The sequence below is a fragment of the Typopeltis vanoorti genome, chromosome 12, assembly GCF_054136105.1.
Source record: "Typopeltis vanoorti isolate ZY-2024b chromosome 12, IOZ_Tvanoo_1.0, whole genome shotgun sequence".
Taxonomy (NCBI): domain Eukaryota; kingdom Metazoa; phylum Arthropoda; class Arachnida; order Uropygi; family Thelyphonidae; genus Typopeltis; species Typopeltis vanoorti.
Window position 1 is genome coordinate 100,496,476 of NC_143560.1, and position 26,061 is coordinate 100,522,536.

Here is a 26,061-nt window from a genome sequence, read left to right on the forward strand (position 1 = left end):
TGTGGCCTTGACAGTGCTCCCTGAAACCTGCCATACTTGAGCTTTCTCTCTAAACTACAACCTGACAGAGTATGCAGTGGGAGGAATCTGCTAGCTGATCAGAAATCATCCCAAAGTGTTACCAAACAGGTTCAATCCCATGTACTATCTAAGGCACAGAGAGCGTGTTCAGCAATGCACCACACACATACTGCATGGAAGAAAGAGACAAAAATTCAAACTGGACACCCTGCTCTAGAGACAAAACATGACAGTAACCATTCCACTTCCAATAAAACAGGGTGGTAACAGTGTTTCACTGGGCAATGTTAGGTTTTTTTTAAGGTTTTTTATTGCTAGTAGTTCTGTTTCAAGCTTGACAAACTGTTCATTGAAACTATTAGATAGTGATTTTTTTTTCCCTCCCACAAGAACATTATTTCTATGTGGTGTAATGATATGAGTTGCTACAAATATATTGAATAGTAAGTGTATGATTGCTTACTTGGGCCTGAAGTAGTGTATGTTTTGGTATTCGGAGTACTTTTCTTCCTCTCCTTTTTTACATGTGGTGTAACACCCTTCAAGGTCATGATAAACATACTACAAGAACACCAGAATCTCTCCCCTTTCAAGTTCATACTAATAAAATAGCTTACAGGCACATAACCAGATAGCCTACTATCTGAGGTCCCAACATACTCACCAAGACAACAAACTCTCTCTCTCTCCCCCTTTGTTTCTGATACTCCTAGCATTCATGTACAAACGTAAGTTACCTGCATGCTTTTTGTATAGTCTTGGCTGAGTCTGTGAGACACAATTTGACAACTTACAGATCTTTGTTCTTATCTAGTGCCTTACTTACACAAACATATTTGCTCATGTTTGATACGTCTGAAACAGATGAACATGTCGCTCTTACAGTTTTTCTGTTCACATTCAGGTGTAGGCCATCCCTCTTATACAAATCCATTCTTTCCTGAAACTTACTCCACGCATCCAAAAACTCGCATCCTTTCCTCCTACACAACCTACGCATTGAGTTGTTTGCCATCATAATTCATTCTTAATTCATTTCTGTCATAGTTACAATTTTCACTTTCTCACTCTTCATTGTTGCTTCTTCCAACAATCATCTCTCTCTCATACTGAACTTATTGCTAGTTAAGCCTTTCATACCTACTAGAATTATTATCTCTTTTCCTTTGCTTTTCTGTTCTTTCAATTGCATATGCCATATTTTTTTATTTTTGGTACAAACAAAGTTGGTTATAACCCATTCATCAAGAGCATGTTCTGCATTTAACATGTATCAATTATTATTCTATTTTAACTACAGTATACTCACTGATAAGTCTTGAAACGACAAATTCTTCTCTCATTAAATAATTTATTTCCAATATAAGTGAATCCATCTGTTGTGTATAGTCAGTTTATTGAAGAATAAATACTACAGAGCTATGACAGTTCTGGGGAAAATTAGGGAATGAACAGAACTTCATTTTTCATGTGATTTGGTACTGATGCACACATTAGTATTCAAGAATATTAAGATTGAGACTCAATAACATATCAGTTTGGAAGAGAAGTTAGTAATAATATAAACTTGGTAATATAGTAGATGGTTTGCCATAGTGAATTTCCTGTGGAGGTGAACAGATGTTATGGGGCTTGGTCAGGACTTTGAAAGTCAGTGAAATTAGTTTGTGGTCTTCAGATCACATTTCGCTATGAATGACACAAAATGCATCAAATATGTAATAGATTTATTGTTTCAAAATTTATTGACAGTTTCATATACATAAAAAATTTCCTTACAATATTGACATCACAAATAATACTGTTTGCATTATTACTTTTCTACTAAGAATTTTATTGTTCAATAAATAAGAGTAGACAGGTACAAAGTACACAATAACTGCAGTAACTAGTTTTAGGAACTTGTTATTTAAGGATGTTTAAAATTTTCAAAGTCATGGAATGTAGTATAGTTTCAGAGACAAAAACATCTCAGTATATGTAGGAACAATTGCTCTATAGACAGTTTTTTGTTTTTAAACTGCACATACAATAAACATAAGTAACAATTTTAAAGTATCTGAACATGAACATACCTAACTACAGCAGCATTTGGTATTTACATCTTTCACAGTATCTTTGGCATTCATCATTGGGTATTCATGAAATTAGAAGGCTACTTTAACTGATCCTCCATTGTCATTAATTCATAGATTTCTACTTTAAAAAATTTAATGTAAAATTTATGAAAGGGAAAGCAAATGTTATGTGAAGTAATTACATTTTAGCCTGTGTAACTAGTTTGTAAGATTGGTATTGCTACTTACTCAAATGTATGTATTCTCTTAAATATTCTTTTTACATTTTTCCATAAGAATTATACACACTAATTCTAAAGTAGGTTAAATTCAACTGATCGTATCATTATATAAATGAATAAGAAAACCTAACAGCTCTTGTCAACTTAGAAGTTTGTTTTGTTTTCAATGAACTGATAAAACAAAAATTACAAACTGGAAGTTTTATTCAAAGGAATGATACTGACACGAAATTATATTCTTGTTTAATCTTTTACCCAAGTGTAAGCAAATAAATTTCTTGCATGAAGTATTATTCTTTACGACTGAGCTATTTGTATTCATGTCAGTTTCCCCAGTGTAGATGTGTATATATTGCTATTGATTATGGTTTCATTGGTGGGAGCTATACCCAAGAGGATGGTATACTGAGTTTGAATCAATGCAGATGTCATATTTTCATATAAGTAATGAAATGGCATATCACATTAGTAAAATTACTCTGAATCAAAGATAGCTGTAGAATTTTTTTTTTCCCTCACTATGTTACAAGGTAATTTTACCAACATATATTCTTGTTTTGCCAGCAAAGGTTGGTAGATCGGTAGTCTTTGCTACTAATGGCTCATGCAAAAAGTTAAGCAAGTCTAAGCGTGGTTAGTAGTTGGAAGGGATCAATCGTTCGATGCTGAGGACCGGCCATTCTCACAGGGTTAACTTCAGCCCGTAAACTGACGTATGTCAGACCTCGGGACATGTGGGAATATGACACACATATTCTTGTTTAATCCTTTTATCCAAATGTAAGCAAACCAAAAAATTGCAAGCGAAGTACCTTTAGGACTAGGCTACTCGTATATAGAGACTGCTGACTCCGCATCAACTGCCTGAATACAAATAACAGTCATGAACACACTTCGTTTGCTCACACTTGGATAAAGGTTTAATCAAGAATATAACTTACTTTAGTGAAATAACTTTCTACATTCCACAAGTGTTTTAATATGGTAATACACCATTTTACTACTTGTATATGGAAAATATGGTTTTGCATTTGATTGTCTTCTAGGATCTACTGCTTGCTGATGAGATCTCAACCACTCTGGCTCATAACCATTCTCGTAATGCATAGCAATATACACATTCAAAAGGGTGTGTGCTCTGCATTATGAAACACTGCAGCAATTGGCGTGAAGTCAACAGCCTCCATATACCAGTAGTGTAGTCGTGATACTTCATGCACAAACTTCACTTACACTTGAATATAGGATTAAACAAAACTATAATGTGGCATATTTACATAAAAGGTTTTTATTATTAATCCTTAGTTTTATAGACTCTATAAGCTTCACCATAACTATAGTGTAAATAAATGAAAATTAAGCAAGCTTTTTCATATCCCCTTATTTTTTTTTTTTTTTGGTAGGACTGGCTTACCTCCTGGTTTTTGTTATCCTGAAAGGAAATGTAGATTATTTCCATTTTTACATAGCTATTATAAGAGGACTTCTGTCTCATTTATGTTTTTTTTTTTTGTTGTAATAGCCTGACTTTTTTTTAACAATGATATCAATATGTTTGTGTTTAGTTTCTCTTAAACAGGTCGCTGATCATAAAAACATAATTTTATAATATGCATATTATAACTTATATATTTAAGTACATATGCACTTAGTATTTAAGTGTGGAGGCACTCTTAGGAGGCAGCTCTGGCAATTTGAGTATTACAAATAACTTTTATAGAAGCCCTCTATAAAACATCTAATACTTTTACATTGTTATACTTGTGGATCTACTCCTTCTTAATGAAGGGGAGGTAAGTAATTGTAGTTGTGTTCTCAGGCAGATGCTTATATAGGATCCTGTCTATTTTTTTTTTTTTTTTTTTTTTAGTGTTCTCAAATTATATCCATTCTTTTATCATTGATGTCTTTACATATTTTAATTCCTCATCTTTCTGTCATCACTTATAATGGTACATACCTTGTCCCTTAAAGTTCTGATCATGTCCAGTTTTTGTGAAGGAATGCTGGAGTGACATGGCAGGATGATTTCATATTGCTGGCCAAGGGAATAGTATCTGACTTACACTATGGGTTTGAATTGAACTGTGGTATGGATTTAATGTCTAGAAAGAGTAGTTTTTTTTTTTTTTTTTTTAATGATGATTTTCACTGAAAGCCACTAAAGCTAGGAAGCCAGTGCATCATGTCTGGTACCAATTATGAATTCTTCTGGCTGGTTTGCAGGATGAAAAATCCTGCTACCTCTGTTTAAGACTTACTCGCTTTCAATTCAAACTCTTAGAAACGTTTGTGTTCTGGGTTGGTATTTGAACCTAGGTCTTTCCCATTTGGTATCGGATACCAAACTATGATCTTACTCAAAAGTACTGTTTGTTTTGGATTATCTTAACCTACTTATAATACAACAGTAGGATTCTAACCTTTCATGGGTGGAATTATCATAACAAAAATTAAATATGGAAAAGCTGTTCATTTCAATAGTAAAGCACGTGTTGATAAAGAAATTCCTGTAGCTTATTCTGAATAGGCTACATCGTCTATTTCTTTGATTTCAAATGGAATTTTTCAAGAATTTGTTTAAATAATTTATAAGTTTAGAACTAGGGACACCTATAAGCCAAACCTATTTGTTTGGATACCTGGTCAAACAGGAAAGAGGTGGTGGGATAGTGTTCAAATAATATGTAAGAATGGTTGCTTGGAAATATCAGTGAATAAACTTAGAGCATATGAGTTAGCATTAATATCTATTGGTTGCAGTATCCTATCTTAGGTTTACCAATAAGCCCTAGATTTTTAAAGAAAGAGTGTGGATCACCATCAGCATATTCAACTCACTCAATGTAACAAAAACCAGGGGATAATTTTGAGTTGTGGTCAGCTTGATTAAGCAATTCAACCAGAAAGAAATGGACATCAAAAATAGTATTCTTACTAAGCTAAGTCAATAATGAAGCATGCAATATTCAGCATCATGAATTATAGTGTAGTGGACATTCTTCTGTCCCTGAAGAAATTACTGTAGCTCATTTTGAGCCAGACTTGACTAGGAATAATCTTTCTTTGGTTTGATGTGGCATCTGTCAAGAGCTTGTTTACTGATTATTGTATTTTAGCTGTTTATGCTAGAATCCAGTTGAACTGGTTACAGTCCTAAAGAAAATAGTTATATGAATATACTTGTTGATATTATTCCTTAGAACACAGAATGCAATTACAGAAACCTCTACTGCTGTTTTTAAAATTAACTTTAGTTTTTTTTATTTTTTTGGGGGGGGGTGGCATTAAGATCTTGACATTGCATATCAAGTCTGGCTTTAAACTAAGTGGAATCATCAGTCCACCATCTTTCATTTTTAAAGAAGATAAAAATCAAACACATCAACACTTACTACTATATACAAAAATTTATCACATTTTTTTCCTCCCATATCTCACCAATTTCTTTGTCATGCTGCACTTATAACTAAGGAACACACATGCATCCTACACATGTGTGTTCTTTAATTAATATATATATAACTAGTAAGTGTTCAAAATACATTATGGAAAGGATATTCTTAGCAAAAAAATGCACCACTCTGGGATGCACAATACCAAGACTGAGTCCTCCAAGTGTGTCATTCTTTACTACGTCATTAGACATGTGAGGGATGACCATGTTATCTTTTACCTGGAAGACATCTCTTGACACTGCTGCTGTTACTACTCAGTGAATCACTGGCCCCTAAAAGTATGGTAATAATGCAAAATAAGAATTAAAAACACATTTTAAACTATTAATTTAGAATGATAAATATGTTCAAGCTAAAGATTCATAATAAAACCTGGCCCTCCTCTCCTACAGGATAGGAGAGAAGGGATGTACTACCCATGATATCAGATGACTTGAATCCAGTGAGTTGAGACCTATGATTGTAGCACTAGTAACAGTATTTCGTGTGTCAGTGAGTTGGAAGCCATCTGGTGTGAGGTGGAATCTTACAGGATCAGTGGATCGGTTGCTAGTGATAAGAAATGCATCACCAAATAGAGACAATGGGCATGAAAAGAGTAATCATAATGGGAGACTTTAATTATTCAAACATTGATTAGGTAACAGTAAAATCTCATGACAAGAATGAAACCGAAATTTACCGAGCTGTTGCGAGACAGCTTCCTTAAGCAGCACGTGATAAAAAGAACTTGAGGTCAAAGAGTGCTAGATTTGATTATAGTGTCAGAGGGTGTTTCAATTAAAGACAACTATTTTGCCTCCGGTTGGCGACTGATCACATGGTACTCACTTGGAAAGTGGCTAAGTTTATGAATGTTCCATTCAGAAAAGGTTACATGCTGAACTACAAAGCAGGAAACTATGACCAACTGCAGAGTATATTGGGTTCAGTGCTGGATGGGAAGAATATCGACAGTGCATGGGAAGCATTTAAAAAATACTTAAATAATGCACTATCAAAATGTGAACAGAGTCAAATGGATGTGTAATTTTGTTAAGAAAAGAATGATGTGGAAGGAATACTGTGTGCATATCTGTTATTAATATTACAAGCAGCAGGGGCCAGAAGAGTTGCAACTGTTGTATGAAAAAAAACTGGTTCTTCAAGCTAAAGACAACCCACTAGAATTCTATCGATATGCTGCAAGTAAAAGAATAACTCTACTAAATGCAGATGGTGTTGAAAGTGACAGATGCAGAAGAGGTTAAACTAATGAGTGTCCATTTTGCTAAAAGCTATCACCCTAGTGTATGCAACATTGAGTTCACTGGATGAAGAAACTCGTGTATTAGAACTAGGCTGACCATGTGTCCCGATTTGAGCGGGATGGTCATGGTTTAAAGGTCCTGTCCCGGGAAAACATATTACTATTGTACATTATCATGAGTGGAAGGGAAGTAAAAATAGAAAAACAAATAAGTTTATAAAAATAACGATGCTGTGCTACTCTAGAATATATGTAATCGATCTGCATCTAGCCACAATCAAAGTGGCCTTGATGCAGAATGAAACTATGCGCATGCAGAATCTATACAGGTGTGAAAATCATGTGTCCATGATATAGCATTGTGCATATTTACAATGCTGTTCATCCATTCTAGGTGATTCAAGTGCTACGATGTAAACTTGACATGTGCTGAGTGTGTTTTATAATTCTGCTTTGTTCCTATCCCTGTCATACTTAAAAGGAATTGTAAGTTCACCAATGAACTATAAAAGGACTTTCCTTTTCTTAAAAGATATTGTGATGAAGTTGATAGGGTGTGATGTGCTTACTGGAATTTGTTACTCATTAGTTTAGATTTGCTATAGTTTTTATGTTTAATCCATATGCTTTACTTTTATTACTTAGATCTCTAATCATTGTTTTCAGTTCTGAGCGCTATGTCATCAGCAAATCTAAGATTGTTTAAATTGTTGCCTAAGATATTTAAACTATAATTATCCAAGTTCAGTTCTGTTGTCTCAAGTTTGATTTCTGCTGTGCTACTATTATAAATATTTTTAATATTCTGATATATCAGATTATAAAATATTAGCATGGATAAGAGGATGGCTGGCTGACATATCAAAAAGTGGTACACAGGGGATGTGAGTCTGCAAGATATAAGACAACCAGTGGTGTACCACAAGGATCAGTCCTTGGTCCACTGTTATTCAATCTGTACTGACATGTGACATGCAGCTATTTGCTGATGATGCAAAGATAGGTTGGGTAACGTAATCAGGAATGCTGCTGATATGCAGTGCTTGCAAAATGATTTGAAATAGGCTGGAATTGTGGCATGGGAAAATGGATGTCAGTTCAAGGTTAATCACTTTGACGTGATTAGATATTCAATGTCATATTATAATGGTGGGATTATGTTAGAAGAAACTGTTCAGACTAGGGATCTTGAAGTGTTAAGAGATAAGGAAGTTGAAGTTTAGGAGCCATGTAGCAAAGATTGTAAATACAACTCAAAAGATAATTGCAATGCTGAAACAAACTTTCATGTGTAAAGATAAGGATGTCATTTTGCCTCTGTGCAAGGCCTTGATAAGACCTCAGACTACTGTGTGAGGTCTGGTCTCTGTTGTGATTGTTAAAATGATATCAGGATTGTGGAATACTGATTATGAAGGCATATTGAGAATTTGTGGACAGACTAGCAAACGGGAGAAAGAGAGGTGATATGATTGAGACTTAAAAACTTCTGAAATGGTCATACAGGATTTCAGTTGATGGAATTTTTCATTTTATGGAGGGTGGGGAAAGGACAAGAGGACATCCTTGAAAGCTGAGACTGAATGCCACTAAGCAGGGAGTAAGAGAGAGATTTTTTCCTCATAGAGTGGTGTATGATAGCTGGTGTGTAGTATGTGGCCTCTCTCGATGAGTCCCTGGAAGTCTCTCTCAATAGTAATAATAATGAATTTAGAAAAGTAAAAAATGTTAATTCAAATCTTAAATTCCTAGAACAAACAAACCCACTTCAGCAGGGGCACAATATGACAAAATTATAAATCTACAAGGTATAATTTTGCAATGTAATAATGCATACATTATAATAATAACTCTGTTCTCGTAAATGGAATTTAAAGAAGTACACAAAATAATGTTCATACAAATTTATTTTTTGGTTTCAGTTTCGCATCATTTTTATTAATAAAATTATCTGAACTGATCAATAATTCTGCACATTCACTGGAATTTGGATATTTAGCATATCTATAACTGAAAAACAGGCATCAGTATGTTAAACATTATACAACTTTTGACAAGTGTATGGCTAGTTGTCAGGTTATTGAAATGACATAAATCTGTCACAGACAACATAATGGGTCAGTCTCCTGAAAAATCAACTTGCTAGTGCAATGTGTATATGACTATGCTGCAATACAATCATTTTTGTATTTGAAATTGTCAGCCTTGATAGCTAAGTGGTTAACATACTTGCTTGTGATTGTCTATAGCCAGATGATGGATTTCATCCTCTGGCATGAAACTATCGTTTCTTATTAGAAGCCTGAAGTAGCTTGAAAAAGTTCTATGTTTAATAAAATTTCTTTAGTCCATCCACAGTGCTAAAGCATATAATAAAGGTTCTAGGTTCAAGACTGCTTGACAAAAGTTTTTTCTGTTGTAAATTCTTCTTTTATTGACAGAACAACACTGGGGGAGGGGGGGGGTTCGCAGCAGCTAGATTCTCGTTCCTGCACCCTGTTAGTACCCATTAGGGGAAGCTAAAGCCACTATCAACCAAATGCAAGTTATGGAACTAAAATGCTCCCAAATTCCTACCCTAAAGGATTTCACCTAAGGCCAGGCCTAAAATGATATCATTTAATACTAAAGGTTTTTCCAGTGTCAAGCAAGATCTCATTGCAAATATCTGCAGAGATAATGACTGTGATGTGCTCTGCCTGCAAAAAACTCACAGAGGGGAAGATGCCACCATGGCATGAAACTCATCAAAGAGATACCCCATGATAAATATAGTATTGCAATATTTACAAAACAAAGCTTAATTCCATCATCCATTAACTCAATGAACAACAGAAACATTGAGATTATTACAATCGCATTTAAAAATATCTCAATCACCTCTCTCCTTCCCCGACATCCTCCTCAATAATAACGCATATATGACTAATGTTGTATTATGTGACTTTGGGTTACACAAAGTCCAATGAAGATGGAGAACTTGTTGAAAAATGAGCTGTAAACCTTTCTCTAAACCTGATACATAATCCAGAACTCCCTGCATCTTTCAACAGCAGCAGATGGAAGTGAGGCTATAACCCTGACCTCATATTTGTTAGCTCAAAAATATCCACCGTTTGTGTTAAAAGGTTTTAAATCCCATTCCACATACTCAACATAGACATATAATGCTTCAATTCAACCCAGCCATTATGACTGAAGACACAGTCCCTTACAGATGAAAATTTAATTCCAAAAAAGCTAATTGGAAGAGTTTCATGGAAGATCTTGACTCTCATCCCCAATTCATAACAATACTGAGGAAAATCTCCCCCCCCCCCCCCCCCCCGTAGATGCCACACAAACTACATTCCAGACTTTTCCAGTGGCATGCAAGCCCAATATGCTAATTACAACTTTACAACACAAACCCCCTTCTCAGAGGAGACTATCCATGCAGGAGAAAAATTATGCTCCAAGATGGGCAGAGGAAAGGCATTCCTCATGGAAAAAAGAAATAGAGACCCTTGATATGACCCATTGTAGCAGAAAGGCATGGAACTTTATCAACAGAATTAAAAAGGATTTCACTAAGCCATATGAGCATCCCCAGGTAAAACAGCTAATCAAATTGCTCACTAGCTGCTGCTGAATGGAAAATTCCCTAAAAGAGGCATACAAAAAATAAGATACTTCGAACCCCAAGTGAGGAACAAAAAATGATTAACTCAGATTTCACCATCACTGTAATAAATCTATTAAAACCAAGAAAATCTGCAGACCTTGATGAACAAATTAAACATTTTGGATCCAGAACTAAAGTGTGGTTATTAAACCTACACTACACTTGCCTCAGAATGCCTAAGGATACCAACTATCTAGAGTCATGCTAAAGTGGTGGCCTTTCTGAAACCAGGAAAAACTCCAACCGAAGCAAAAAAATTACAGACCTATATCACTACTCAGCAACCTATTAAACTCTATGAATGATTAATTTTGAATAGGCTACAACCCCTAATCGAACCCGATCTTATTGCTGACCAGGCAAATCCTGTACATAACAAATTCTCAACCTCACTCAATATATATATATATATATAAAAAAAATGGTTATGAGCAAAAACTAGCCAAAGGAGCAGTCTTTGTAGACCTAACTGCAGCTCGATAACATAAACCATCTCACACTCAGAAATAAAATATACAGAATAACTTGAGACTATTGCCTTGTCCTCCTGATCCAGTCACTCTTGGAAAACAGACTCTTTTCTGTGGACCTGGGGGGGGGGGGGGTAGGAAGAGCTGCTGGCCTCCCCCAGAGAAGTATGTTATCACCATCTTTCCAGGAACTAGAAATTTTATCTATGCTGATGACCTTGCCATAGCTACTCAATCAAAAAATTTCAAGTCTATTGAAACTACTCTATTACTTGCCTTAAATAATCTAACCACATGTTATAGCAGTAATCACTTAAAACCAAACCCCCTTGAAAAGGCCAGTCTGGGATTAACAATTAGGAAGCTACAGATTTCTTGGGAAGGTTCTTATCTAATATAGAACATTCCTGGAACACAATCTACCTCGATCACACTCTTTCATATAAAACACAGAAAAAACAAAGCCAAAAGTGAATGGAAGAAACAATATACTAAGAAAGCTTACCTCCTCTAAATGAGATACAGACCCTAGCACACTGAGATCTTCTGCTGAATATGCCTGCCCGGTATAGTCCAGATCCTGCTGAAAAACTTGACCCAACATTGAATGAAAGCTGCTGCTTAATTACAACAGGATGCCTGAAACCAAAACCACTAAGAGACTTGTATACTTTGGCTGGTATTGCACCCCCCGCTGACGAATGATGAATGCCACCCACTATTCAGCCAGACCACAGTGCCTCGAAGACTAAGATCCTGATATAGCTTCCGAACAACTGTTGAAAAAACCCTCAAGACACAAGACTTCAAAAATGGCTTGCATTATACCCTGAGAATAATAATAGTAGTAGTAGTGTTCCAACAGCTGAACATCTTCCACGTGGTGCCCACTTGGACTGGAATACTTGGAAAAGCCTCAACAGACTTCGAATGACATGGTGCAGCAAACAAAACCCTCATCAAATGGGACTATCTCACTGGACCAGATAATTGTGAGTATAGGGCAACCCAGTCAATGGAACACCTTCTTTCTTGTCCCCTCTTCAAACCTTGCATAATAAAGGACCTTATATCCTGCACAGAAAGAGCAGTTGATTGCACAAGATACTGAAGGAATATCTGACCATATTTATTGTATGTAACTTATGTATAGTTTATTTTTTCTTCATATTTTACTTATTCCCTGTATAATTCACCTACCAAATTTAAGCTGTTCTTCTCATTTGCAATGTATCCTGATTTGTTGTAAATAATGTTGTACCACTTGTGTTTGGATACGAAATAAATACTGGACATTTTGCTGGCAAAATTATAAAAACAATTTTTTTTTTCTTATGGTACATATGTTCCAATTTAAATGTTGGGATAATGGATGGAGCTACTATACAAGAATGCTACTGCAAAATGCACTTTTATATATATTGTCTGCAATCATTTCCTTATGTATTAATATTAATTCTTCAAATGGCTTTAGAATCAACTTATAAACAAAAATTTATGTTTATAGTTATATCTCTAATTATGAAGATATATAGAAGGATAACATGTAAAAACTACCATTCATCGACTGACATGTCGAATGTACAATTTCAGGCATTAACTGGAACACAAATCTGCACAAAAACATTCAGAATCGAAGCTCACAACATGAGTTTCCCTGGTAGGACCGCAATATGCAAGCACCACATTACCAAACCAACACACAGCATCATGTATTGTGGGATGCGAATGCTTTCAGTAAGACAATGCAGTGTGTCATAAGGCTGCTGCTGTAACTGCATGGTTTGTGGACATATAGTCACCACACGACTAACCTCCACAGAACCCTGATCTCAACCCCTATCAAACATCTGTAGGGTCAAGAAAGGACTGCCCCAAACAATCCAGGGCCTACAAGAAGAATGGTCCAAAATTCCCATTGATTACTATCATACTCTTGTGGAAAGTATGCCCCCCAGAGGATTGCTGCAGTCATCACAGCAAAAAGGAGGTCCTACATCTTATGAAGGTGGAAAACATGGCTGTTTGTTCCTCACACTATGGTCCCATTAACTTCTTTCCAAGCAGTATAGATTTTTTTAATAGGGAAAGCAAAGAGATACCCTCAGAATGGGGGGGGGGGAATCACTAATCATACCAATATATATACGAGGGTGGTCTGAAAAGTTCTGCCTAACAATGAAAAAATGAATTTATAATTTCAAAATTATTTTTCAACATAATCTCCCTTAAGACTAATACATTTATTCCAGCGATTCTCCAGTGCCATTATCCTGTCCCTGTACTGGTTCTCAGTAAAATCTGCAAAATCCCCTCTACAGCTGCAATCACCTCTTGATTCGAAGAAAAACACTGACCAGTAAGGAAGAGTTTTAGTTTTGGGAAAAGATAGAAGTCAGAGGGAGCCAAATCTGGGGAATAGGGTGGATGTTCCAACAATTCATAGTGCAGATCCCTTAATTTTCCCATTGCCAAAACACCTTTGTGGGCAGGTGCATTGTCCTGATGAAAGATGATTTTTTTTTGTTTCTGCAAACCAGGTCTTTTCTCACGAATTTTTTCGTCTAGTCTAGTTAAAAGACCAGAATAATATCTTCCCGGGTTATTGTTTTACCCTTTTCAAATAATTAATAAACAAAATGCCTTTAGCATCCCAAAACACAGATGCCATGACCCTTCCTCTGATGGCACCGACTTTGTCTTTTTTGGTGCTGAACAACCAGCTTCTGTCCACTGTTTTGGCTGCGGTTTGGATTCTGGTGTGTAATGGTGAATCCGAGTCTCATCCATAGTAATAAATCGATGCACAAAATCAGTTTTATTCTTGTTAAAACGCTCCAAACACTTTTTAGAGATTTTCATGCGAGTGCATTTTTGATCTGCTGTGAGTAAGTGAGGCCATCTTGCATAAAGCTTTTTCATTTGCAGTTCTTCATGCAAAATATATCCTACACATTCTTTTGAAATGCCTATAGTCTCAGCAATTTCATGCACTTTGACTCGTCGGTCATCCAATACCAAATCGTGCACTTGATCAATGATTTCTGGTGTTGTTACACTTTTTTGACATCCTGCACGTGGTTCATCTTCAAGGCTGGTATGGCCATGTTTAAACTCGGCAGCCCATTTCTTAATTGTCAAAAATGAAAAAGAAGAGTGCCCATAAACTTTTATGAACTTTGAATGAATTTCTTTTGGTGTTAAACCTTTTACAAAGAATTTTATAACCGCACGATACTCAATTTTATCCTTGTCTGTATCCCTTGAAATGGATAAAATTGAGTATCGTGCGATTATAAAATTCTTTGTAAAAGAAGGTTTAACGCCAAAAGAAATTCATTTGAAGTTCATAAAAGTTTATGGGCACTCTTGAAAACAAACTACTTGATAGAATGACTTGCAATTTCACATGGATGCTTATGATAGATGTACCAACTTAGAAAAAAAAAATCTTGCTGATAGTGTTGCCATCTATGGTTGATGCCAAGAACTTTTCAGACCACTCTTGTATATAAAAAAAAGTAAACAGAAATGGATTTGAAAATTACAGAGTGATATCACTCCTCTCAGCAGGCTACAAAATTTTATCTAATATACTAAAAAGAATCCTGCCATGTGCTGAAGAAAATATTGGTGATTATCAAGCAGGATTCCAAAGAAATAAGTCCACAGTGAACCAAATGTTTACACCAAAAATAAATATTACAGAAAAATTGGAATATATAATCAGCATATTCATATTTTATTTATAGATTTTAGGAAAGCATATGATAACATTCATATAGAAGACCTTAGAAGATAATAAAATTTGCACCACTGACAGCTGAAACATAGTACTGGCTAATGGAATTAGATCTGAATGTTTTGATATAATGACAGCATTAAAGCAAGGAGATCGACCTTTTACTCATTCTATTTAATTTAGCTTTAAAGAAACTGAAAAAGATAACCAAGTAGAATTGATCTGTAGATGCCTGCTTAGTTGGAGAAACTTATGAAAACATTAGAATACATTCAGAAAACTTGAAATTTCTGCTGAAAAATTAGGATTACATATTAACCAGGATAAAACCAAATATTTACAAGTATATCCTGAACTTTAAAAATTGCCTCTTCCTTCAAATACCTTGGAACCCTAACATCATCTTGACATGATGTTAGGGCCTCCCTCGATGAGTCTGTCGACTCCTTGGAGTTGCCCGGAACAATAATAATAATAAGAGTGCAGAAATACAAAATAGAATACAGGGGTTGTGTGAAAAGTTTGGTAAATTTCCAATAGATGGCAACACAATTTGTTCATTCATACCAGTGTTAGCACGTATCATCCTTTTCATGACCCCTGACAAAATTTTAGCCACATGCAACATGTAGTTCTCCGTTTGGCAAACATTTAAAATGAATGTGTTCGCATTTTTCATAAAAATGGAGAAAAATGAGTTTCGTGCAGTGATAAAATAACTTTTATTTGAAAAAGTGGAATGCTGCACAGATCAAAGCTGAGTTAGATGCAGTTTATTTGGACTCTGCACCAGCATTAAAGACTATTTATTTTTGGATAATGAGTTTAAACGTGGTCGTAAGTCCATCGAAGATGAAGAGCACTCCAAGACACCCAACTGAGGTCACTATGAAGGAAATGATTAACAAAATCCATGATGTTGTTATGGAAGCCATCAAGTGAAAGTGCATGAGATTGCAGGTATCTCAATTGAATGGATGTATAATATCTTGCACATGAAAAAGCTGTGTGCACGATGGGTGCTGCGATTGTTGACTGTTGATCAAAAACGCATGTGAAAAGACATTTCAATGCAGTGTTTGGCAATGTTTAATTGCAATTTGCAGGATTTTTTTGGCGTCAATTTCTGACTAGACGAAACTTGGATCCACCACTACATACCTGAGTCCCAGCAGTCAAAACAGTGAACAATACCTGGTGAAAGAGCACTGGAAAAAGTGAAGACTGTTTTGTCAGCTGGGAAGGTGATGGCCGCTGTTTTTTGGGATTCATAAGGAATTATCATGATAGACTTTTTGGAAAAGGGTAAGACTGAGTCTATTAAGTGTCATTGTTGAACTGTTTAAAAGAACTGAAGAAAAAACGGCCAAGGTGCACAAAAAAGTGCTCTTTCATCAAGACAATGCACCGTTCCACACGTCGGCCATCGCAATGACAAAATTGTGCGAACTGAGGTTCGAATTGGTTCCACATCCACTGTATTCATGGGACTTGACCCAGTGTGACTTCTTCTTGTTCCCAAACTTAAAAATTTGGCTCGGTGAGAAAAAATTTTCTTCGAATGAGGATGTCATCAAGGCTGTCGATGACTATTTTGCACAATTTGACAAATCCTACTCTTTAGTTGGGATGAAAAAATTGGAAACTAGCTGGACCAAATGTGTAGACCTTGATGGAGACTATGTTGAGAAATACAGGTAATTTTTTCCAAAAACATGTGTTTAACTTATTTTTTTACCAAACTTTTCAAACAACCCTCGTACATACCTCCAATAGATCCTATCATTCACTACATCACTTATCTTCCAAAATTCTCTCAAGAATTAAAATAGATACAAAACAATCATTAGACCTACTGTTTTATATATGAAGACAGAAAGCTGAAGCATAACAGACCAAGTCACAAAAGCTTTGCATTTCTTTGGACCTTGAAAAGAACACTATACTAATGCAATGGCTCCCTATCACTAACTGATAAAATCTGAGATTGCAGATTGAGATGGCTTGTTGAAAGAATTGATGAGGACAAAAAACAGTGGAAAAAAATTGGTACTTACAGCAAAGTAAACTAAAGAAGAATCAAAAATAAAGAATTTTTGATTTTGTGTACTAGAATGGTCATTGTACATGTAGCACTCCAATTAGGAATCAACATAACTAATGAAGTTGGAAGTTAAGTAATATCATGCACTTCTAGTTAAACCTTACCTGCCATTGTTGCTTGACATTTTCAAAGTATGTGATCAGATCTAACACAGAACCTCTTACCAAGCTATCATCTTATGGTCTCCCTTTGCAATGGGTCATCAGTTTCTTTGATTGTTTGCTGCATATCATGGTGGATGCTTTCCTCTCATCAGATTTTTCAATCAATGCCAAGTTATTTCAGGATTCTGTGTTTTCATCCGCTCTTCCTCCTACACATTAATGACTTCTCACTTATCTCAAATCTTATCCATAGTTTTACTGATAACAGTATATATATATATATATATAACTATATATATGTATATATATATTTGATTTCCTCTTTTCATTCAACAAACCATATAGTGCTTCAATGATACAAGCTTCAAGATATTTCCTAATCAATGTTTTAAATGCTGATCCCTTCCCCAGTGAATTTCAATGCTTATAAAACACAAGTTTTGTTTTGAAAAATTTTACTTCACTCTTCCTTAAACTTTAGTCTCCCATCAAGATTACTTTTTCTCATCATAGTTGACCTGCACATCTAGCCTATCCAGGCACACAAACACATCACATCCATTAACCTCCTCAGACTCCAAAAAGTTAGCATCCTCTTTCATTCACAACTCCTAACACTATAAATCTCAAATCTGCCAAACCTTTGAACATTTGAATGGTGCATGCACCAAACATTTCGCTAAGTATGCTTGGTGCTATCCAAAGGCTTAGTAGATGATCCCCACCCCCTTCTAACTTGCTCCAATAACTTTCTCACAGATACTCTGTTTCTGTATTATGTCCTTTTTATAGGTATTTTCAAGGGCTTTGCTTCACCAAACTGGTCACCTTCCTTCCTCTACTTTCCTTTAAATATGTAAGAGCACAAACAGCTAACTACTGGTCAACATCAATAAACACATTTCAGTTCTAAACTTATCAAACTAACTTCTTATCTGCTTCTTTCATTTTGTCTACCTCTGTTCTTTTGGAATAATATCACTTTCTTTTTCCAACAGAGCTACAATCTTAAGTTCTTCAAGAAATGCATTAATAAAATAATTCTGGCTCCAAACACAAGAATGAAATTCCCAATTTAACAGTTGATGTTGGTTAACTCATAATGGTAGTAAAGGTGGTGAATAACATGTTCATATCAATTAATAGCTTTAATGAAACGTGCACTAGACATATTAAAGTAAGTTTTACGGCTTACACGTGTGACAAAAATTATATAGAATTTATTCAAGAACTCTAGTGTATTTCATCCAAACCTTACATGGCCATCATCAAGGAGAAAGAAGACTATATTACATTTTTGGAATCAGACAAGTCTGGCCTTGCTTCTCATGCTATTGACACTAGGCACAGAGTTCTTTTGAACTAGAAAAAATTGTTTACTCCAGCAAATTCAAATTTGATTGTCTCTTCCTTGAAACGTGTAAAATGCTAAGAAATCTTTCAAACCTAAACCGATCAGACTGTATTCCAATATCCAAGTTTTGGGAAGTAATCACTATTAATTGTTCATAATTTTTTAAAATCTATGCAGCTTACTACAATTGTTCAAAGGAACAATTGTAGTTGTTCAAAGATCACGATCTTACTAATATACGAACTGCATATTAGTTCATATCTCACTCACAGTGAGATACGAACTAATATATGCATGATTTATAACTCATTCTTTAATTCATCCTTTGATGTAGTTAACTGTCTATCTCCCTGTTGATGTCCACATAACATTGGAGTTTTTGAAATAAATTCTATATAAATTTTGTTACATGTGTAAACTGTGAAACTTACTTTAAAATGTTCATATCAGTGTGTGTGTGTGTAACAATTATATACAATTTTTTTTTACAATTGAAAACTGTTACATACACAGACTGCTGCTAGAATGAAGCAAGTGGATGACAAAATATCAGACATGTTAAGTATAGTTTCTGGGAAAATTCCCATGTTACCTCTTAAACACTATTAATATAATTAGGCTATTATAGCCTGTTTTTGTTTAGGAGTGTCCCTTATTTAAATACATTGGCTATCATTACTCAAAAAAGGGGTATATATATTTTTAGGGCATTACGGGTGGGTATATAGAAGGCAATTATAGCAGAATAAAAGAGGTGGAAAATTTTGTACATACCTTGTTTTGATTCTAGTTACTGGTCAACATCAATAAACACATTTCAGTTCCAAACTTATCAAACTAACTTCTTATCTGCTTCTTTCATTTTGTCTACCTCTGTTCTTTTGGAATCATATCACTTTCTTTTTCCAACAGCTACAATCTTAAGTTCTTCAAGAAATGCATTAATAAAATAATTCTGGCTCCAAACACAAGAATAAATCATAATGATAGCCAATGTATTTAAATAAGGGACACTCCTAAACAAAAACAGGCTATAATAGCCATAATTATATTATAGACGTGGTTGTAAGAGTTCTTGATCATTTAGCCTTTAAAAATTTCCTCTATTTTGTAACTGGAAAACAAATTTATCAGGCTGCTAATTATTATCAACGTGAAAAAAAATATTGATTACCAGGGTTGCCAACTCCAAGAAAGCTTTAAAAAAAAAAAAAAAATTACCCAAACAGGTTCTCTTTCACTGATCAGCTAGAAGGGAGGCTAAATCATATGCCATCAGTCATGATCTATCATAAATAGTTAACCTACCAGCCAGAATAGCAGACAATTCTTCTACCACTCTGTATTTTTTCTTAACTAGCTCTCCCTCCAAATACACTGTGGATGTCTGCTCTTCTCTTGGATCTCTTGGAAATTCTGACCACGATCTTACCAAGTTTCCTTTTAGGCAGTTCATTCTCAGCCTTGTACCCTATGGCACTACAATTACAAGTGTGTCAGCTATGTTTCTTTCACACTCCTGATCCAAACATCTGCACTAAACTAATAACTACAATAATTCTCACTGGAATGAGAGCCCTCATTCCCCACAAACTCCTGACCTGCATCTAGGTTTTAGTTCCCTAAAATATGTACCTCCGTAGTCTACAATAAAAATACAGCATATGTTCAATGACTTAAATCATAAACTGTAGCTTTTCCTTCAGCTTATGCTACAGCCTGAAACATGTTAAAAAGTTATCAACAATTCCAAAGTAGACTTTAAAAAAATAAAATGCAATCAGCATACCTCATGCTCAACTTACAGTCGAGCCTTCTGGTCTCTCGATAAGGCTGCTGGGCATAATTTCTGCTCTTCCTTATGCCACCTCTCTCACATCCTCATGGTAATCTCACCTAAGCATAAGGCAGACCTCTTGGCATCAGTCTTTAAACCCAACTTTTTTAGACCATGGTAAACCATAGCAAATTGCCTTCTGCTCTACTACAAACCTACCACTGCATGCCTCCTCTGATCTTTCACCAAAAGGATGTTAGAAAAATCCAAATTAATCTTGATACTAATATGTCTCCTGGTCCAGATCCAGTTTTGCTCAAAAATTATGCTACAGAATTAACACCCATCCAGTATCACCTATATTAGCTGTCATATTCATATGCAGTGCTCTCCCCAGCCAGGTGGAATGAAGCATTAGCCAGGCATACAAAAATTTTGAATGAGTTAAGAAAGACCCTCTTTCATAACAAATTAAAATAGTAATTTTACCAGAAATTACTTCAAACAAGGATAATATTTTATATAGTAATTATAACATACAAGACTAGGATTTTTCTTATTTTTTCATTAAGTAATGAAAAACCTTGTAATGCTCACAGCTTAAAATTCTATACATTAATTCTTCTCTTCTTAGAAGCCCAGTTGTCAACAGTTTTTTCGTAATTAAAATCTGTTGGATCTGGTCCCTCCAGGGAAATCAGCATCAGATTATTTAGAGCGTTTCTGACCGATGCAATTTCTCATACAGGTTTTTATCCTTTTTAATGCAGAGAAACCCCTTTCACATTCAGCTGTGCTCACAGGTATGGCCAGTCCAACAGCCGCTAGTTTTGCTAAATTTGGAAAAGACTCTTTGAGCTCAGGTGTTGCTGCTAATTTCAGCAGTATTTATCTTGGATCTAGATTTTTGTATGACTGTCCATTAATCATTTTTGATGCAACTGCCCATTCTAGTTAGAGTTTAGTACTTTTATAGTTTAAAACTGCAGGACTTCCATTTCTAGAATAATAATCAAAAAGAATCTCAGAAGCCTCACGTTGATCATGACTTTCTGCACTGAAAAGTAGGAAATGATTGGCATATCTGGAAATCTTGCTTCTAGGTGCTTAATAATTGTGCCTATGTATTTATCATACATTGTAGTCTTAAACGTAATAACATTAGAATCGGAATAATCAATGTGAAGGTCTGACCATTCACCTGAAAGATACTGATGAAGATTTTGAAAATGACTGTCAGGAGTGTCTTTCAATTCCATGATGGATAGTTGTCTGGCTTCTGGCTCTATTTCAGTTAAGTCAACATCTTGCCTTTGCCATGATCTAGACCAGTGCTTCCCAAACTTCTGGATGTCGGGGCCCCCTTTAGAAAAATGAAAATATTTCATGCCCCCCACTCGAAAAAAAAAATCATAATATAGACACACATTATTATTATATTTATTGTATTTATATTCATTACAAAACATACACAGCGAATATTACAAAAATCAAATGCAAATATTACATTTTTAGCATCTTACATACACATTTAACATGGCACATTATCTCATATTTTTATATAGATATATTGTTATTGTGCATTTGCAGTACAAGCACATGAAACATAAAATGATTAGTAATAAAGAAAGAATTAAAAACATAAAAGAAGTTTAATAACAATTTAATGTGATGGATGTGTTTCGATACTGCTACACAAAAAGTCAATATCAGGTGAAATATTTGAAACTGCAATTCTTAGATTTCTGCTTTGAAATGAAACTTATATGAATAAGCATATATTTACTAATATTCATTAAGCACCGAAATACGCAGGAAGCAAAATTTTTTGAACCTGCACCAATGTGCGATTTTTTTTTCCATTTAAATATAAAAAATAACAAAAAAGAAATAATAAATCATAAAAATTAAATACGTTTCTTTTAAGATAAAAAAAATATACTTAGTCTTAAAAGATTTTAAAGTTGTTTTCATTATTTCACGGCCCCCACGGGGGGCTGCGGCCCACAGTTTGGAAAGTGCTGATCTAGACAAGTTAGATAAATGTGGTAACACATCCTGAAAGCATCATTAGTGAAGCTATGAAATTGTATGTTCTGATATTTACTTAAACCTCCAGCTGTGATATCATTTCGTTCGGTCGCCTCTCTTTCCAATGCAGCTATAACACTCATCATGCATTCTCTTAGAGACTGTATTGCAGAATCATGAGCCAGCCATCTAGTGTCACTAGCCATTTTAAGTTTAATCTGAGGACTGTTCAGTATATTTTGGATCAGCCATCCTGACTGAGGAATTTTGGAAGAAGAAAAACAATTGTCTTAAGATATCATTAAACATGACTAAATAAGGCACTTCAGCAGCTGCTTGGGTACTAGCAAGAGCCAGTCAGTGGTTTACACAATGACAGTTGACCATGAGTCCATCTGTTTTATCTTTGAGCAGTTTTGCAACTCCCTTTTGCTTTCCAATCATGGCAGCTGCTCCATCAGATCCTGGGCCCACCAGATTACAATTTTTTAAAGCCTAGACGGTCAAGGGTTTCAATTACTTTGTTAATTATAGTCTCAGCTTTGCCATCAATGATATTGCAAGTTGATACAAAACTAACCCTGACCTCTTTTCTAAGTTGACAAACATATTTAATGTACACAAGCAGCTGTTTTAAAACAGATGTCTGTAGTTTCATCACATAAAACACGGAAATAATCTGCAGAATGTATATTTTTCAGTATTTCAGATCTAATTTCTGATGCTAAAATATCAATCAACTCTTGCATTATTCTTTCTGAGGTATAATGTGCATTTTTACCAACATTAAGATGTTCTAAGTAGGAACAGCCCACAGCCTTACAATGTTCAAGCAATTTTTCAAATAATGTATGTGGTAACTCATTTTTCGCTAACCAATACATAGATCTTAAAGCTCCCAGAAAAGCATCTCTCTGCAAGTTATTCAAAATTGATTTTTCAATTTGCCCTATTCCAGTTTCTTCTAGTATACATTTTTCAATTACATTTGAACAAGAATCAGTGTGTAACTTGCTTTGTTCATGGTCAACCAAGCTTTCTTTTCGAAGTCTTGTGCATAGGCTTAAGTGCTGTGAGGACATTATGTTGGAGGTTTAATGGATTTTTTACAACACTCAAAAAGAATTAAAATAGAATTTAATACTTCCTATATTTCGTCCTAGTCACTAGGACATCTACGGGGATTACAAAAACAATTAACATAACATGCACACAACAACTTACAACACTAAGCCCAACCACGTGGGTGACACTAAAGTCCTATCTAGGTGGAGCGCCCTCTAAGGACGGTAGTAGGTGGCCTGGAATGTAAGGTGGGACCTCTGGTGATGAGTGTTTCCCAAATCTTCGGAAGCTTAATGCAACCGTATTTGTTAAGATTTGGTTGGTTTCTGAGAGCTGCTGCTGCTTCTAAGAAAAGTCTCTCTTTCTTAAATTTGCTGTGGTGGAGCATGGTGGTTTTCTTCCATGATACTCTGTGGGTGGTGTCCAAACCATGGTCAGCCAAGCCTGAATGGCCATAGTTGTGTTTAACGATGTACGACTTGTGTTCCTCCAGGCGGATGGATGCTGATCTGCCTGTCTGTCCAAAGTACGCAAGCTTACAGGAACAGGGTACTTTGTAAACTCCAGGCAGAGAGAGAGGAGGGAGCTGATCTTTCATAGAACAGATAAGGGTAGCAAGTTTGCAGTGGGGCTTATATGCTGTGCGTAGGTTATACTTTTTTAGTACCTTGGCTATTTTTTCCGAAGTGCCTCAGATGTAGGGTATGGTGATAGCATTTTTAAAATCTTGTTGACGAGAGGGACGGGGAATGGGGGAGGAATTGATTATTTTTTTGATACTGTGTTCGCTGTAGCCATTGGAGAGGAAAGTTCTGTGTATGTGGTTAAGCTCAGTAGTGAGGGCGGTTCCACTGGAACAAAGATTGTGGGCACTCTTGGTAAGGGTTTTAATGATGCCATATTGTTGTGAGGGGTGGTGGTGGGAGAGTTTGTGAATGTATCTGCCTGTGTGTGTGTGGGTTTTCTGTATACAGTGAAGGCAAGTGTATCATTAGGCAGGCGCATGACTAAGGTGTCTAGGAAGGTTAAACAATTGTTCTTTTCCTTTTCCATAGTAAACTGGATTCTTGGATGTAGACTATTGAGATGACCGAGGAAGGAGTCTAACGTGTCTGGGCCATGAGGCGAAATAGAGAACACATCATCTATATATCTTAGCCAGATAGAAGGTTTGAGTGGGGCTGAGTCTATGGCTCGTTTTTCGAAATCTTCCATTTTACACGAAATCTTCGAAATCTTCCATGCCCAACGCATGGCTCTCCAGAAACTACGCAAAGAAAAAAGTATCGTCATCACCAGAGCGGATAAGGGTAATGCCACAGTTGTTCTTAATACCAGCGAATACAATCGTAAAATGAACATTATCTTCCGCGATCGCGCTACCTACATCCCGCTAGAACACGACCCCACAAAAACACAAGTTAAGAAATTAAAAATCTTACTTAAAAAAGTAACCTCCTGGCCCCCTGACGTCACGAAAAAACTTAAACCTTTCCGCTCCCGTCCCCCCCGAATATACGGTTTACCAAAAATCCACAAACCCAATTCCCCACTCAGACCTATAGTAGATGCCACCAATGCACCTTGTTACAGACTGTCTAAACAGCTGGCCAACTCTCTGTCCCCCCCCCCCCCCCTCACTGGAAATTCAGCTTCCTATATAAAAAACTCGACCCACTTTAAAGCCCTCACAGAAAATTTAACCTTGAATAATACAGACATATTAGTAAGCTTTGATATCTCCTCTTTGTTTACCAATATTCCCTTAACTGACACTTTATCTCTCTTAGAAAACGTTTTCCCCTCTGACATCTTAGATCTCTTTTCCTTTGCCATCAACTCTGGGTATTTCTCTTGGAATAACAAAATCTACAAGCAGATAGAGGGAACCGCCATGGGTTCCCCCCCTTGCCAATTTCTATATGGAAGATTTCGAAAAACGAGCCATAGACTCAGCCCCACTCAAACCTTCTATCTGGCTAAGATATGTAGATGATGTGTTCTCTATTTGGCCTCATGGCCCAGACACGTTAGACTCCTTCCTCGGTCATCTCAATAGCCTACATCCAAGAATCCAATTTACTATGGAAAAGGAAAAGAACAATTGTTTACCCTTCCTAGACACCTTAGTCACGTGCCTGCCTAATGATACACTTGCCTTCACTGTATACAGAAAACCCACACACACACACACAGGCAGATACATTCACAAACTCTCCCACCACCACCCCTCACAACAACATGGCATCATTAAAACCCTTACCAAGAGAGCCCACAATCTTTGTTCCAGTGGAACCGCCCTCACTACTGAGCTTAACCACATACACAGAACTTTCCTCTCCAGTGGCTACAGCGAACACAGTATCAAAAAAATAATCAATTCCTCCCCCATTCCCCGTCCCTCTCATCAACAAGATTTTAAAAATGCCATCACCATACCCTACATCCGAGGCACTTCGGAAAAAATAGCCAAGATACTAAAAAAGTATAACCTACACACAGCATATAAGCCCTACTGCAAACTTGCTACCCTTATCAGTTCTTCGAAAGATCAGCTCCCTCCTCTCTCTCTGCCTGGAGTTTACAAAGTACCCTGTTCCTGTAAGCTTGCGTCCTTTGGACAGACAGGCAGATCAGCATCCATCCGCCTGGAGGAACACAAGTCGTACATCGTTAAACACAACTATGGCCATTCAGGCTTGGCTGACCATGTTTTGGACACC

At 36.0% G+C, this 26,061-nt stretch overlaps 1 protein-coding gene across 3 annotated transcripts in view; it reads right to left on the reverse strand.

The window, feature by feature from the left end:
- Nucleotides 1-1,731: 1,731 nt before the first annotated feature.
- Nucleotides 1,732-26,061, reverse strand: part of LOC150101067 (uncharacterized) — a 69,551-nt gene continuing 45,221 nt past the window's right edge. For 2 of the 3 annotated variants that reach the window (XM_090401258.1, XM_090401260.1), the window contains exon 3: nt 1,732-6,050. The gene's annotated coding sequence lies outside the window, so the exon portion shown is untranslated. Of the gene's footprint in view, nt 6,051-17,111; nt 17,321-26,061 lie in introns of all 3 variants that reach the window. The other variant, XM_090401259.1, reaches the window with a different exon arrangement.